The sequence below is a fragment of the Macrobrachium nipponense genome, chromosome 19, assembly GCF_015104395.2.
Source record: "Macrobrachium nipponense isolate FS-2020 chromosome 19, ASM1510439v2, whole genome shotgun sequence".
Classification (NCBI taxonomy): domain Eukaryota; kingdom Metazoa; phylum Arthropoda; class Malacostraca; order Decapoda; family Palaemonidae; genus Macrobrachium; species Macrobrachium nipponense.
This window is the reverse complement of record NC_061088.1, coordinates 84,399,239-84,412,449: the sequence shown is the minus strand read 5'-3', so window position 1 is coordinate 84,412,449 and position 13,211 is coordinate 84,399,239.

Sequence of the window (13,211 nt, the reverse complement as noted above, 5' to 3'; positions counted from 1 at the left end):
TATCCTTCCCACTTTTTCATTTCTTGCTTATCTCTATTTTCACTTGCTTTGGAATGAACTGTTAATTCTATGACATTATGATCTGAAATACTCCTCGCATTATAAACTATTATTTCTTTAACATAATCATCTCGTTCACAAATACTAGGTCTAAAGTATTTTCCTCTCTTGTTGGCAGGTGATTTATTTGTTGAATGTTGTATTCTAGTAGCATATCTAATAGCTTTTCGAATTGCCTCTTATCTTCTGCACTACTATTACTCTCTTTTTTATATGTATAAGTACAACCACAGTCTCCTATTCGTTTCTTTTCCATTCTACGAAAGGAAAGTTGAAGTCACCAGATAGGGGGAAGAATAGTCCAGTCCTTGTGATTTCTACATATATCATACAATTTTTCAATTATTAAGTCAAACTCTTTAGTATTAGGAGGTCTATATATTACTATGTTCATCAATTTTTCAGATTCAAATTCTACCGCTATTAGTTCACATTCTGAGTTACTATATTTCTCATATATTTTTCCTTGTTTTTTGTCTTTCCCATATATTGCGGTTCCCCCTTGATTCCTATTTTTTCTATCTGATCTATAAGTTTGGAACCCTTTTATTTGATCATCATTCCCAGTCTCTTGGGAATACCAGGTTTCACTTATATTCATTATATCTATTTTCTTTTCATTTTGGGTTAGTTGTTCTTCTAAGTACTCTATTTTTCTTTTTGAGTTACTCGTAACTAAACCCTGCGCATTCATCACTATGATGGTTTGCGTGTTTTTCTCCTTCATTTAATATTGGTAGTAATAAGGATTTTCCCATGTCTCTTTCCTGTTCTGGTATGTTGTTCTTTTTTTCATTTCCAGAAATTCTGACATTAAAAAATCCAACTTTTCCATAATATTTGATCTTCCTTCATCATAATTATTCATTTTGTGTCCCCCTGAATCTGAATCTGCAATTTTCAATTTTCGCGTTTCTGCAATATCCTCTTGCATAATAAATACAGTTATTATCTCTTGAGTAGAATTTCGGAGCTGATGCTTTGAAATTTTTTGCTGACACCTCTGCATATCTCATTGGTGGTTTGCTTTTCTCTTTTACCTGATATTCTTGATTTCTCTCTTTATTTGTTTCTTTCTTATTTTGGATTTTATTACTTGGTTGGTTATTTATTTGATTATGATTCATGGCTACAGGGTGCATATATTTGCATTTTTGTCGAACTTACATCCTTTTCCTTCTTTTAGGTTTTTACATATTTTTGGATGCAGATCTCTGCAATCATACCCCATAGCCATCTAAGTATGCACATTTACCATATATTTCATAGTTTTGACATACCTTAGGATGTTTGTAGTAACATCTTTCTCCAAATCTGCAATTCCCTCTTTTCAAAAGGTTGCAGATTTTGTCTTTCTTGTCTATTTTTTCCTCTTTCCCGTCATTGTGTAGATCTGGGTAGAGCCTCTTCGGGATTTGCTTTTCTGTTGTCATATCGTAATTTATTCTTCGTAGGTATGCTGCTTTATTGCCTCATATGTAGTATCAATGAGTATCTCTGCATCCATACTTTTATCTTGTTCTTTGTTTTCCTTATTTTTTTCTGTCATTTCATTTTTGTTTACTTCTCTTCCGTTTTCCTCTTCTTCTTTTTCTTCTTCTTCTTCCTCTTCCTCTTCTTCTTCATCCTCAACTATTTGTACATTCAATCTTGATTTAATAACATTGTCTATCCATGATAGACATGTTGAACAAAAAATCTTGTGTCTTTTCTCAAATCTTGCATTACCTCAGCAACACTGTGGATGGGTCGGAATGTTGCATGCAGCACATTTTCTGATTAGGTTTTGTGGATTGACTATGCTATACCAAACCTTACACAGTTTGCATGCTTTTGGCATTCTTTTTCCTAATGCATCAATTAGGATATTCACAAGATTCACCTTATTCATTTTCTTTGTCGGAATATGTTGGTTTATGTATATTTTCTTTATGAGTCTCTTGACCACTTGGATTTTATTTGGAACTTCTTCAATTATTTTCAAGATGTTTTCATTAGATTTGTTCCAGTTTGAAGGATTATATCCTTCTAATATATCTATGAATGCTTTTGTATCTTTTTGGTTAGGACTGTTGCTGATTTCATAGATGAGAAATGCCAGTTCCCTTCCTGCTACCTCATCGTATTGCGAATCCGCCAAGCAAGCTAAATTACGCCACCTCTTCCCGCAGTTGGAACTTACTGCCATCTTGTTCTGATTTCAGTATTACACTTGTTAAACTAACTTAGAAGACGCTTTATCCTATTATTTTCACACTAATCTTATCACCGATAGTTCACGAACACTTCTAGATATTTCTCAAATTCTAGTCGTATGTTAAACTTGTGATATCTGTTGATTAATCTGACTTCACGCGGGTACGTCTCACCAAGCAAGATGGCTACTACGAGAGAGAGAGAGAGAGGGGATGAGAGAGAGAGAGAGAGAGAGAGAGAGAGAGAGAGAGAGAGAGAGGTAAAGGAAATCTATTTTGTTCCTGCTTCTTCCATTCTTTTTTTCTTTAGAGAGAGAGAGAGAGAGAGAGAGAGAGAGAGAGAGAGAGAGAGAGAGAGAGAGAATAAGGAAATCTATTTTGTTCCTGCTTCTTCCATTCTTTTTTTTTTTTAGAGAGAGAGAGAGAGAGAGAGGTAATGGAAATCTATTTTGTTCCTGCTTCTTCCATTCTCTTTTTTCTTTAGAGAGAGAGAGAGAGAGAGAGAGAGAGAGAGAAAGAAAGAGAGAGATAGAGAGAGGTAAAGGAAATTATTTTGTTCCTGCTTATTCCATTCCTTATTTTCTTTAGAGAGAGAGAGAGAGAGAGAGAGAGAGAGAGAGAGAGAGGAGGTAAAGGAAATCTACTTTGTTCCTGCTTATTCCATTCCAGTTGCAATTCCTGATTCCCTCGGGACTATGTAACATTCTCATTCCGAATGGTATAAGATAAAAGCGCCTTCCAAAACAGCTTCATTTCACAATGTTGACTGAATAATTCATAACCTTCGTGATATTATAAAGATGGGATGATACCTTCCAAAGAAAACTTCACTCTTCATAGTAAACAAATAAGCGAACTCAATAACTGAATCTTGCAATATAGCGTTGCTGACGACCTGGGGTATGTTGCTAGGAGAGATTTCTGATCATTTTGAAGAGGACTGACAATTTTCCTGGCACGCTTGGCAGTATATTCATATTACGTAAAGAGATATAGGATGTTCTCCATCGAAGCAGAATTCATCTTCAACCGATGTTCGGTAATGTTTATCCGCTACGATATGGATGATGTATTAGGAGATACGATTTATGCGACGGTGAGAAATCTTGTCGTTAAGTGTGATCCGAATATTATTAACCTTTAAAGAAGACGTCGAATGGAATGCTGATAAAAAGAAAAAAAAAGTCACATTGCAGAGGACAGATTAAACCAGGAGATGGGAGAAAATGAAATGGACATAAAAAAAAATCAAAGGGCAGCGGAAGGAACGAGAAAAACCAAGTCGGGGAATTATGAGGAATGGCTTGAAAACTTAAATGACAGCGACAATTAATTAAAAACAAACAATAATAATAATAAAGCTGCCTATACCACATTAACGTGGACACTGTTGTAGCTGAGGATAGAAAAAAAAAAAAAAAAAAAGCGACGGACGACATAGGAGAGCGCATGAATGAATGAAGTGATGTGGTGGTGGGGGGATGGGGGGAAGGAGGGGGGGGGGCGTGTTCAAAAACGAAGGAGAAAAAAAAAAAAAAGGAGCTCAAAAGATGACGGGCGGAAAGGAGGTGGGGAATTTCCAGCGCTCTCAGCTTAATCCCCTTTCCACAAACCCTTCTAAATTCATCAGCATCCTTTACAGGAGATTAAGTAGAAGAGGGGGATTTTCCCTCAGAATGAAAAGCTCCCGAGAAAGACGTATTGTTCTAGATGTCAAGGGGAATAAATAACTGGGAATTTGAGAGAGAGAGAGAGAGAGAGAGAGAGAGGAGAGAGAGAGAGAGAGAGATGTTAGTTATGTTAATTACCATTTTTACTGGATTGCCGAGGAAGAACAAATTAAATTGGACACCTGGATGTTATCTAACTCCTTTGATATATATATAAAAAGGGGGGGGGGGGCAAAAAAAAAGGGGTGCCAAAAAAAGCGGGGGGGGGGGGCAAAAAAAAAAAAGACGAAGAAAAAAGATATTCCGTACAGTGAAATGCTGCTAATTGTGAATCGAGATATGAATAATCCCTCAGGAGAGAGAGAGAGAGAGAGACGAGAGAGAGAGAGAGAGAGAGATTTCTCCTTCTTCCTTCTTCAGCAGGAGCGTAGTGCGCAGTGTGTGTGGGGTTGGGGAGGAGGGGGGGGGACTTAGGTTAGACATATCCACTTTAACACTCCCAATGAATTTTTAGCTTTGCGCTACAATTTGATTGTACCTAAGCCCAAAATATGAATACATTTACGCTACATGATTTTAGTTGCCTTTCGGGCGATTGTGTTTGCTCCCTCGGTGATTGTATTTCCTCCCTTTTACGATTGTATTAAGTCCTCATGTCGGGTTTTATTTCTGCTCTCGCCTGGCGAGTGCAGTATACTATATATACAACGGCCCAGAAAACCAGCGATTTTGTTGCGTATTTTTTTTTTACGTTAGGTTTTTTTTTTTTTTTTTAAGGTTAAGGTTACGATGGTAACTGGATTGAAAAATTTAAAATCGCTGAATGCGAATTCTCTAGTTATGTTGTACTGAGATGCACTATGAATTCATTAAAATAACCTTCTGCGATGGTGTACGAAAACCAGGCGTTGAATTGAGACACCTTTGAGCTTCAAAGACGGTCCAATCAGCCTTTAATATAATACTGAAATTGAATGTCCTTTAATAAAATACTGAAATTAAATATCCTTTAATATAATACTGAAATTTAATGTCCTTTAATATAATACTGAAATTAAATATCCTTTAATATAATACTGAAATCAAACATCCTTTAATACTGAAATTAAATATCCTTCAATACTGAAATCAAATATCCTTTAATACTGAAATTAAATATCCTTTAATACTGAAATTAAATATCCTTTAATACTGAAATCAAGTACCCTTTAATACTGAAATATAATATCCTTTAATAGAATACTGAAATTTAATATCCTTTTATATAATACTGAAATCTAACATCGTCCCCAAAGTATACAATGCTGTCTAGAACATTACTGTAAAAAAGAATAAAATTACTTATTGTCCCAAGGGATTAAAATACTACTATTAAATTAGGGACTCTGTAACACGGTTTTTTGGATTTTGCTCCTTATCAAAGCATCGGATGTAGCTGAAAGTTGACATATGTATATTTTACAACTACACACAAATTTTGTCAGCATTATCAATAAGCTAAACCCGATAGTTTTAATTTTTATAGGGTAAAAATGATCTAGCCGACGCCATGGTCAATGATTGCGAGCCAAGAGTCGAAAAACATTCATTACGTAAGCAAGGTAAACATCGTTTTACGAAATGTTGCCCCGCCCATCCACCAGACAGGAACCCATTCACCTTATTCCATCGGCTCTGAAACCCATAGTAGTCAAGAATGGCTAACAGGATTTGGAATTGTCCCCGTGGTTGCAAAACTGCATTTGTCTTACGACTTGCAACTTTATACAGTCAAGAGAAAGCCCGTGGCCATACTTACTATAGCTTGAATAGGTAATTATTCATTTTCTAGTTTAAATTCAATGTTTATGGTCTGATTTGTATTTAGCGTAACGTGATTATAATACTTGTAATGTCATTCAGGATTTTGAACATTTCCATTAACTATTCACTATGCCACCAAGAGAGAGAGAGAGAAAGAGAGAGATTGTATGTAAACAGTCTTTATATAACTATTTTTGTTAAAATAAGATTTTTATCCAAAGTAAATACAAGCTTATATGTGCTAAAATCTCCAGCAGACCAACGGATCATCCGATATCATTTTTGTTCTTCTTTAGTCTGTACGACCATGTTGGATATAAAGACTTTATGAATGGCGGAACGATACATAGATGTGGGTGGGGTATCTGTGCTAGCGTAGTAATACTACTGTAGCAGTAGTGCTGCAAAATTAGTAATAGCAGCAATATACATGAATTAAACGTTTAGGCCAACTGCTGGGATCCCTGAGGATCATTTCGCACTTCTTACAACTACTCGAGAAATGAGTTTTTATAGCCAGAAGTTAAATTTTCTAATACAACAATGTCCATGATAACCTTCATTGTTATCCTGAATTATAACGGGGCCAAAGTGGATGGAGCCTCATGAAGTCATCATTCTGACGATAATTATTGGTGAAGGTTTAAAGCCAAAATGCGGTACCGTCTATTTTTATTTTTATTTTTTTTTATTTTTTATTTTTTAGTAAATAGGTAAATAGCCGATAAATAAAAATTGCTTGACATTGGATATAGCAGTTATCAAATCAAGCTTGTCTACTATGTCTTTGAAAATTACCAACTATTCCCTACATCTTGTCAATCTGATTGTGACCTATAAAGTAGATTATAATTTCTTAGGACACTTATTTTGGGAGTTAGACTAATAATCGAAGTGTTTTTGTATTTATTAACATATTTTGTTGGTTTGTTCATTATGACAATTATCAGCGGAGAGGATTCAGAGTTCATAAAGGTGTACTGCTTTGCTTGTATTTAAATTTTTGTCATTGTTGCCAGAGGTATAGCCTTCGTTACGTATAGCCAATCATCCATCGAGAAAGAGGGAAGAAATGCTGTCATAAGTTAAGTAACGAGTGCGTTCGAAACCTTATCTCTGAGTAAGTTGGCCCGTCTTCAAAAAAAGTCACTTTACATTATAAGTACCAAATTTATTCAACCTACGTAATGCAGAATACAGTCAAAATTTATGTGTAGATATAATGTGTATTCTGAATAAGCGTTATATCTATGAAATGCATAGATAAAAAGTTATTGCCAAAAAACCGTGTTACAGAAGCCCTGAATCTCATAGTAGTACAGATTTTATTACTCATAACAGTGATAATTCTCCATGCAGAGTGCTGAAACTTACGATAATAATAACAAAGCGTGATCCAAGCTCCAACTTACTCAGGGAACATGCTAAAATCTATGGTAAAATACTGCGCTGTTTCACCAACGAAAATTAAAATAAATACGCTTATTTATGTATCAGTAAATATTTAAATTTTTAATCGACTAAGATCAGTTCGCCGAAATTTTTTATATTAAAAAATCTGCAGATCATTTATTTTCGAACAGTATTAAGATAATTATGTATCAGTAAATATCTAAATTTTCAATCGACTAAGATCAGTTCGCCGAAGTCTATTGTATTAAAAAATTCCGCAGTGCTTTTAATATCTAATATTTTCGATAAGCAGCATCATCAGAAGTCGCTTGTTGTGTCCATGAATAATAATTAGTTTGGTGATTTTTTTCCTTTTGCGCCCAAAACATAAAAAGTGGAATGTTGCAATTTGGAACTCATCTGCACTGACTTAGGATGACCCTCATGTTTCCTTTCCTTTTCCACCCAAATTAAATGGAGCGATCCTCAAGACCAAGGAAGAAGGGTCCTTTCTCTATCTACCCCTTCCCGTATCGAGAGTTTTCCCGATTCCCTTTAATATCATAGGATTACCTGCAGTTTTGAACCCAGCAACTCATATAATCTGCTTTGGACTCTTTTGTCCGAGTTGCCCTCTAATCTAATTACGGAGGGGTCGACTTCCACGGACTCAAAATCTCCATATACTCAAGTTTTGAGGACAATGCTTCTTCCAAAAATAGCGAAATTTTATCTATTGTTGACGGCAAAATTGTATGTACATACACAAATACAAACACACACATATAAATATATATATATATATATGTATATATATATATATATATATATATATATATATATATATATATATAATGATTTATGGCGAGTTAGTCTTATGTATGCGTGCATATATATATATATCTTATATATATGATTAATATTATCAATATATATAATATATATAATATATTATATATACTAATATATATATATATATATAATATAATATATAATATAATATATATACTATCGATATATATTAATATATGCTATATATATATGTGTGTGTGTGTGTGTGTGTGTATGTGTGTGTGTGTAAATTTCATTCATATAACAAATTTACAGGTGTAACCCATATTTCTACAAAGGTCCGTTAATCAAAGTTTACACAACTTTTTGTTCAAGGTTAACTTCGAAAAAATCATTTGAACACTATTTTTGCTTTTTTTTTTTTTTACATATCCTATCATAAAGCACAATTACTCAGCAGGGAGGGAAATCCTTTTAATGTCACAAAAATAACTCTACCTGAACTATCAAAGAAAAATCTCACTTAGCAACGACGTAAAATGTATTGTAGAGACTGTTTCCCTTTATTTTGTTCTTTATGTTCTTCAATTACTGGCTTAAATAGCAATTACCAACACGTTTTTTTAATGGAAAATTGCCCACTTTTTAAATGGCACAATAAATCACATAACATTCTTGTTCTATTTTCAAGAATGTCTCTTTTAAAAGAAAGCTCTTCTCCTTCTTCTTCTTTCCCACCGTTATCCCTACATTAAGGGGTCTCTTTTGTAGAAAGTTCTTTAATTTAATCCCATAATCTCCCCTGACTTCTTCTTTAATCCTAATTTGTGAAAATACTACGGTTAAATATACATTAAATACAAACAGCTTTAAACGATAAGCACCATCTTCTTACCATGAAAATTATCTTTACCCTGACCCATGGAAGAAAATGTTCACTTGGCCAAAACTTAAGTCAGAATCTAGAATATTTTCTAGTATATTTTCTACTGAATACCCTCTACTTGGAATAAATATATTTCTCACTTGAAATGCAATCTACCTTAATTTTGCATGATGTAAGCTAAATATATATCTTTATTATTTCGTTGCTGACAAATATCTGTAATGACAAACTACAGAAATAGAGTCACTTAGGATTTATATTTTTTCTCCTTTTGAATATGCTACGATGACCTGCTAAGACTGAATTTTAAACTGACACTAGCTGATTATCGTCAGCAAATTTAAACGGAGCACTGAAACAAAATTATCACGGCGAGAGCGTGTTGGGTAGGAATTAGATTGAATCTGGGGCAGACATATGCTGATAATGGGATAAATACCAATTGGTATAGCCTTCGCCAAAGGCTTTTTATATTCCCTATTAAACCCAAGACCTTTTCACAATTGTTATCCAACTATAAAGTAGTATAATATCTGAACTACAAGAAACTGATTAGTATTATTCTTGCTGGCTTTCGTGAAATTCATATTAAATCACAAAAATCTTCTTCACATTACAATACATTTCATGCACGTTACTGTTGAAGTTCATAAAAAAAACATTCAAACAGTCCACACTTCCTTTCAATGTACTGCCATGATCTGCAATTCGATTTATTCATCTGTTATTTTATTCTTATTACCATTTATCTTTTCACAAATCTTACATGGTATCTTTTCGGTTTAGGCCATCACAAATCTTACATTGTATCCTTTGGGTTTAGGCCATCACAAATCTTACATTGTATCCTTTGGGTTTAGGCCATCACAAATCTTACATTGTATCCTCTGGGTTTAGGCCATCACAAATCTTACATTGTATCCTTTGGGTTTAGGCCATCACAAATCTTACATTGTATCCTTTGGGTTTAGGCCATCACAAATCTTACATTGTATCCTTTGGGCTTAGGCCGATCACAATCTTATACATTGTATCCTCTGGGTTTAGGCCATCACAAATCTTACATGTATCCTTTTGGGTTTAGGGGGGGGGGGCGCAGGGACTCCCGCTTCAAATTTCCATTACAAAAGTTGAAAGAGGAGCAGCTTCACTTTTTAGTCCCTTTTAACAAAGCGAATAAAAGATACTTCCTTCGCCCGCGTCACGCGACAAAAGGAGTAAGAGGAGGAGAAAAGAAATATTCTCTCTCTCTCTCTTTCTTTTTTTTATTAAATGCCGGAGTTTCCGTCGTACTGCCTTCCGGTGCATTCTCAAAGGAACAGAAGAATAAGCTTCGTGTATTAAAAGATCTGAGATTGATGGAAAAGGCGACGAGGAGGTTCTTCCTCATGAATATTTTTGAGAGGTGAAGAATTCGTCTCATGATTCTCTCGCGCCCAACAGACACAACATCAGTGATATTATCTTTTAATATAAATGAGCAACAAAATTCAAGACGGTTTTAAGTCATTTACAAAGTCTATAGAAATATTAAAATAGACTACACTTCCCAGCTAATTTTCTAGAGTACATCAATCTTAGCGTTCATAATTTCTTGTTACATTTTTATTTAAGTGATAAAAAAGCGGGAATACACTATGCGCTCCTTACCTGGGCTTTAACAGTTCCTCGTTGGACGAGTGGTTTTCCTGCTCGGCTACCAACCCGGTGGTCCGAGGTTCGATTCCCGGCCCAGCCAATACGGAATCAGAGGAGAAGAATTTATTTCTGCCGATAGAAATTTATTTCTCGAAAACATGCGCTTCAGATCCCACCATAAACAGTAGGTCCCTTTGCTAGGTGACAAATTCGTTCGTAGCCACGTAAAAAATATCTAATCCTTCGGGCTCACCCATAGGAGAGCTGTTGATCAGCTCAGTGGTCTGGTAAAACTAGGATATACTTAATTTAAGTGGACTTTTAACAATTACTGACGGGCGTGAAAGCTTCTTAATAAAATTCTATTCACAGATAACTTAAGACACCGAATGTTCTGGTAACCAATCACCGACTGTTTCGATCCCTGAATGATCGACAAAGTTGAATTTAACTTGGCAAGCGAAGAATTTTCATAAAAACACATGAGATTCCAGGCTACTGCAACCTGCTGTTCAATTGCTAAGTTCTTCATGTTCGCAGTTGATTATTGTTTGTTTGTTTGTATGGTGTTTTTACGTTGCATGGAACCATTGGTTTTTCAGCAACGGGACCAACGTCTTTACGTGACTTCCGAACCACGTCGAGAGTGAACTTCTATCATCAGAAATACACATCTCACACCGCTCAATGGAATGCCCGAGAATCGAACTCGCGGCCACCGAGGAGGCAGGCCAACACCATACCGACCACGCCACTGAGGCGCTTCGCAGTTGATTATTATCTGGGTTGGAGTATTCTCTTAACTTGGCCTTTATATTCAGCGTTATATAATGAGAGTAAATTCGTCGATGTTTTGACGAACTGACGAATCCAATTTCATTTTAAGTTTTTTATTTTTCTATTCAAAGTGTCTCGGTTTTTGATACTCTATAACACATCAAAATTCCGGATGTCAGCTTAGTTAGATTTTCCAACAGAACGTCCACAAAGATGAGCCAATTAGACGCCTTAAATAATAAAAAAAAATTCTTTGAAGCCTATTTTCTCAGAATGAGGGAAAAATGGCTTACGCCAGTTGGTCAAACTAGAGACGAATTACCAGAAAATGAACCTCCTTTCATCGCCTACGCCAACATTTCACCCAAATAGCTGTCGAAATTGCAAGAATTTCGAGACACTCGAAGCTATACTACTACTCTCCCTTGGTAAGGATGAACTCCAAAAAATATTTTTCACACTAAGATGAACATAGAAAAAAAAAATGCAATCATTTAACATTAACATTACGTCGATCGAACAAAACATCTCGCCACTAATGTTTAAAATAAGTAACAACTGAATGGGAGTTTAATTTCGTAATTTCAAAAGCTCAAGTGTAATATGAAAACGAATATCTCCTGCAGTGTATACGTATACGTTAAGTAACGTAGGTTTGTTGCAAATAAAAACCCTTAAGAACTCTATGCAAGGAAACATGCTTCAGTCTACTGAGGGATAAAAAAAAAAAAAAAAAAAAGGAATCCTACTTATCAACGCTCGAGTTGCTTGCCGGGCATCGCACTTCTTTCCGGGGCAGCCAAGGGTAGCAGCTACTGGGCGTGTTTTGCTTCTCTCTCTCTCTCTGATCCCTCTTCAGAAGTGAAATAAAAAAAAAAAATCAAGCACCAAAGATGCTTTCCTCTCGCCCTCTTTTTCCTTCGTATTTAGACGCAAATTTATTAACAGTTATGCAAGTCTGCTGATATGGAAGTGTTTCTTCATGCAAGCATATGTACATGCAAACACACACATGCATATATATATATATATATATATATATATATATATATATATATATATATATATATATGTGTGTGTGTGTGTGTGTGTGTGTGTGTGTGTGTGTGTGTGTGATAAATACCAATTGGTATAGTCTTAGCCAAAGGCTTTTTATATTCCCTATTAAACCCAAGACCTTTTGTCAAATGCTATCCAACTATAAAGTCTGTTATTCATCATAAGAAATACAACGCAGGTTATATTAAAACCAAAGTCCCTGAACTACAAGAAACTGATTAGTATGATTCTTGCTGGCTTGCGTGAAATTCATGTTAAATCACAAAATTCCTCTTCAGATTTCAATAAATTTCATGCACGTTACTGTTGAAGATCATAAAAAAACGTTCACTCAGTCCACACTTCCTTTCAATGTACTGCCACGATTTGCAATTCGATTTATTCATCTGCTATTTTATTCTTATTACCATTTATCTTTTGACAAATCTTACATCGTATCCTTTCGGTTTAGGCCATAACAAATCTTACATTGTATTGGGTTTAGCCCAAATTCTAGATTACCTCCACCTCTTTCTGATGGTTTTCATCTACCCTTGAACAGATGAGGGATATAAGGCTTTCCGTCCAACGGCATCTGGCCCCCAAAAAAAATTATGGAGGCACGAGTCAAGTGCGCTTCCACACCCGACCAAAAGGCTGGACAAGCGAGCCATGGTTAGTGTTAATGAATGATAAAACTGAGAGTAGTGTTTCCAGCCGCTCTCTTTTTTTTTTTTTTTTTTTTTTTTTTTTTTTCTCTTTTTCTAGTAGGGGGGGGTGGGGGGGGGGGGGGGGGACTCCCGCTTCAAATTTCCATTACAAAAGTTGAAAGAGGAGCAGCTTCACTTTTTAGTCCCTTTTAACAAAGCGAATAAAAGATACTTCCTTCGCCCGCGTCACGCGACAAAAGGAGTAAGAGGAGGAGAAAAGAAATATTCTCTCTCTCTCTCTTTCTTTTTT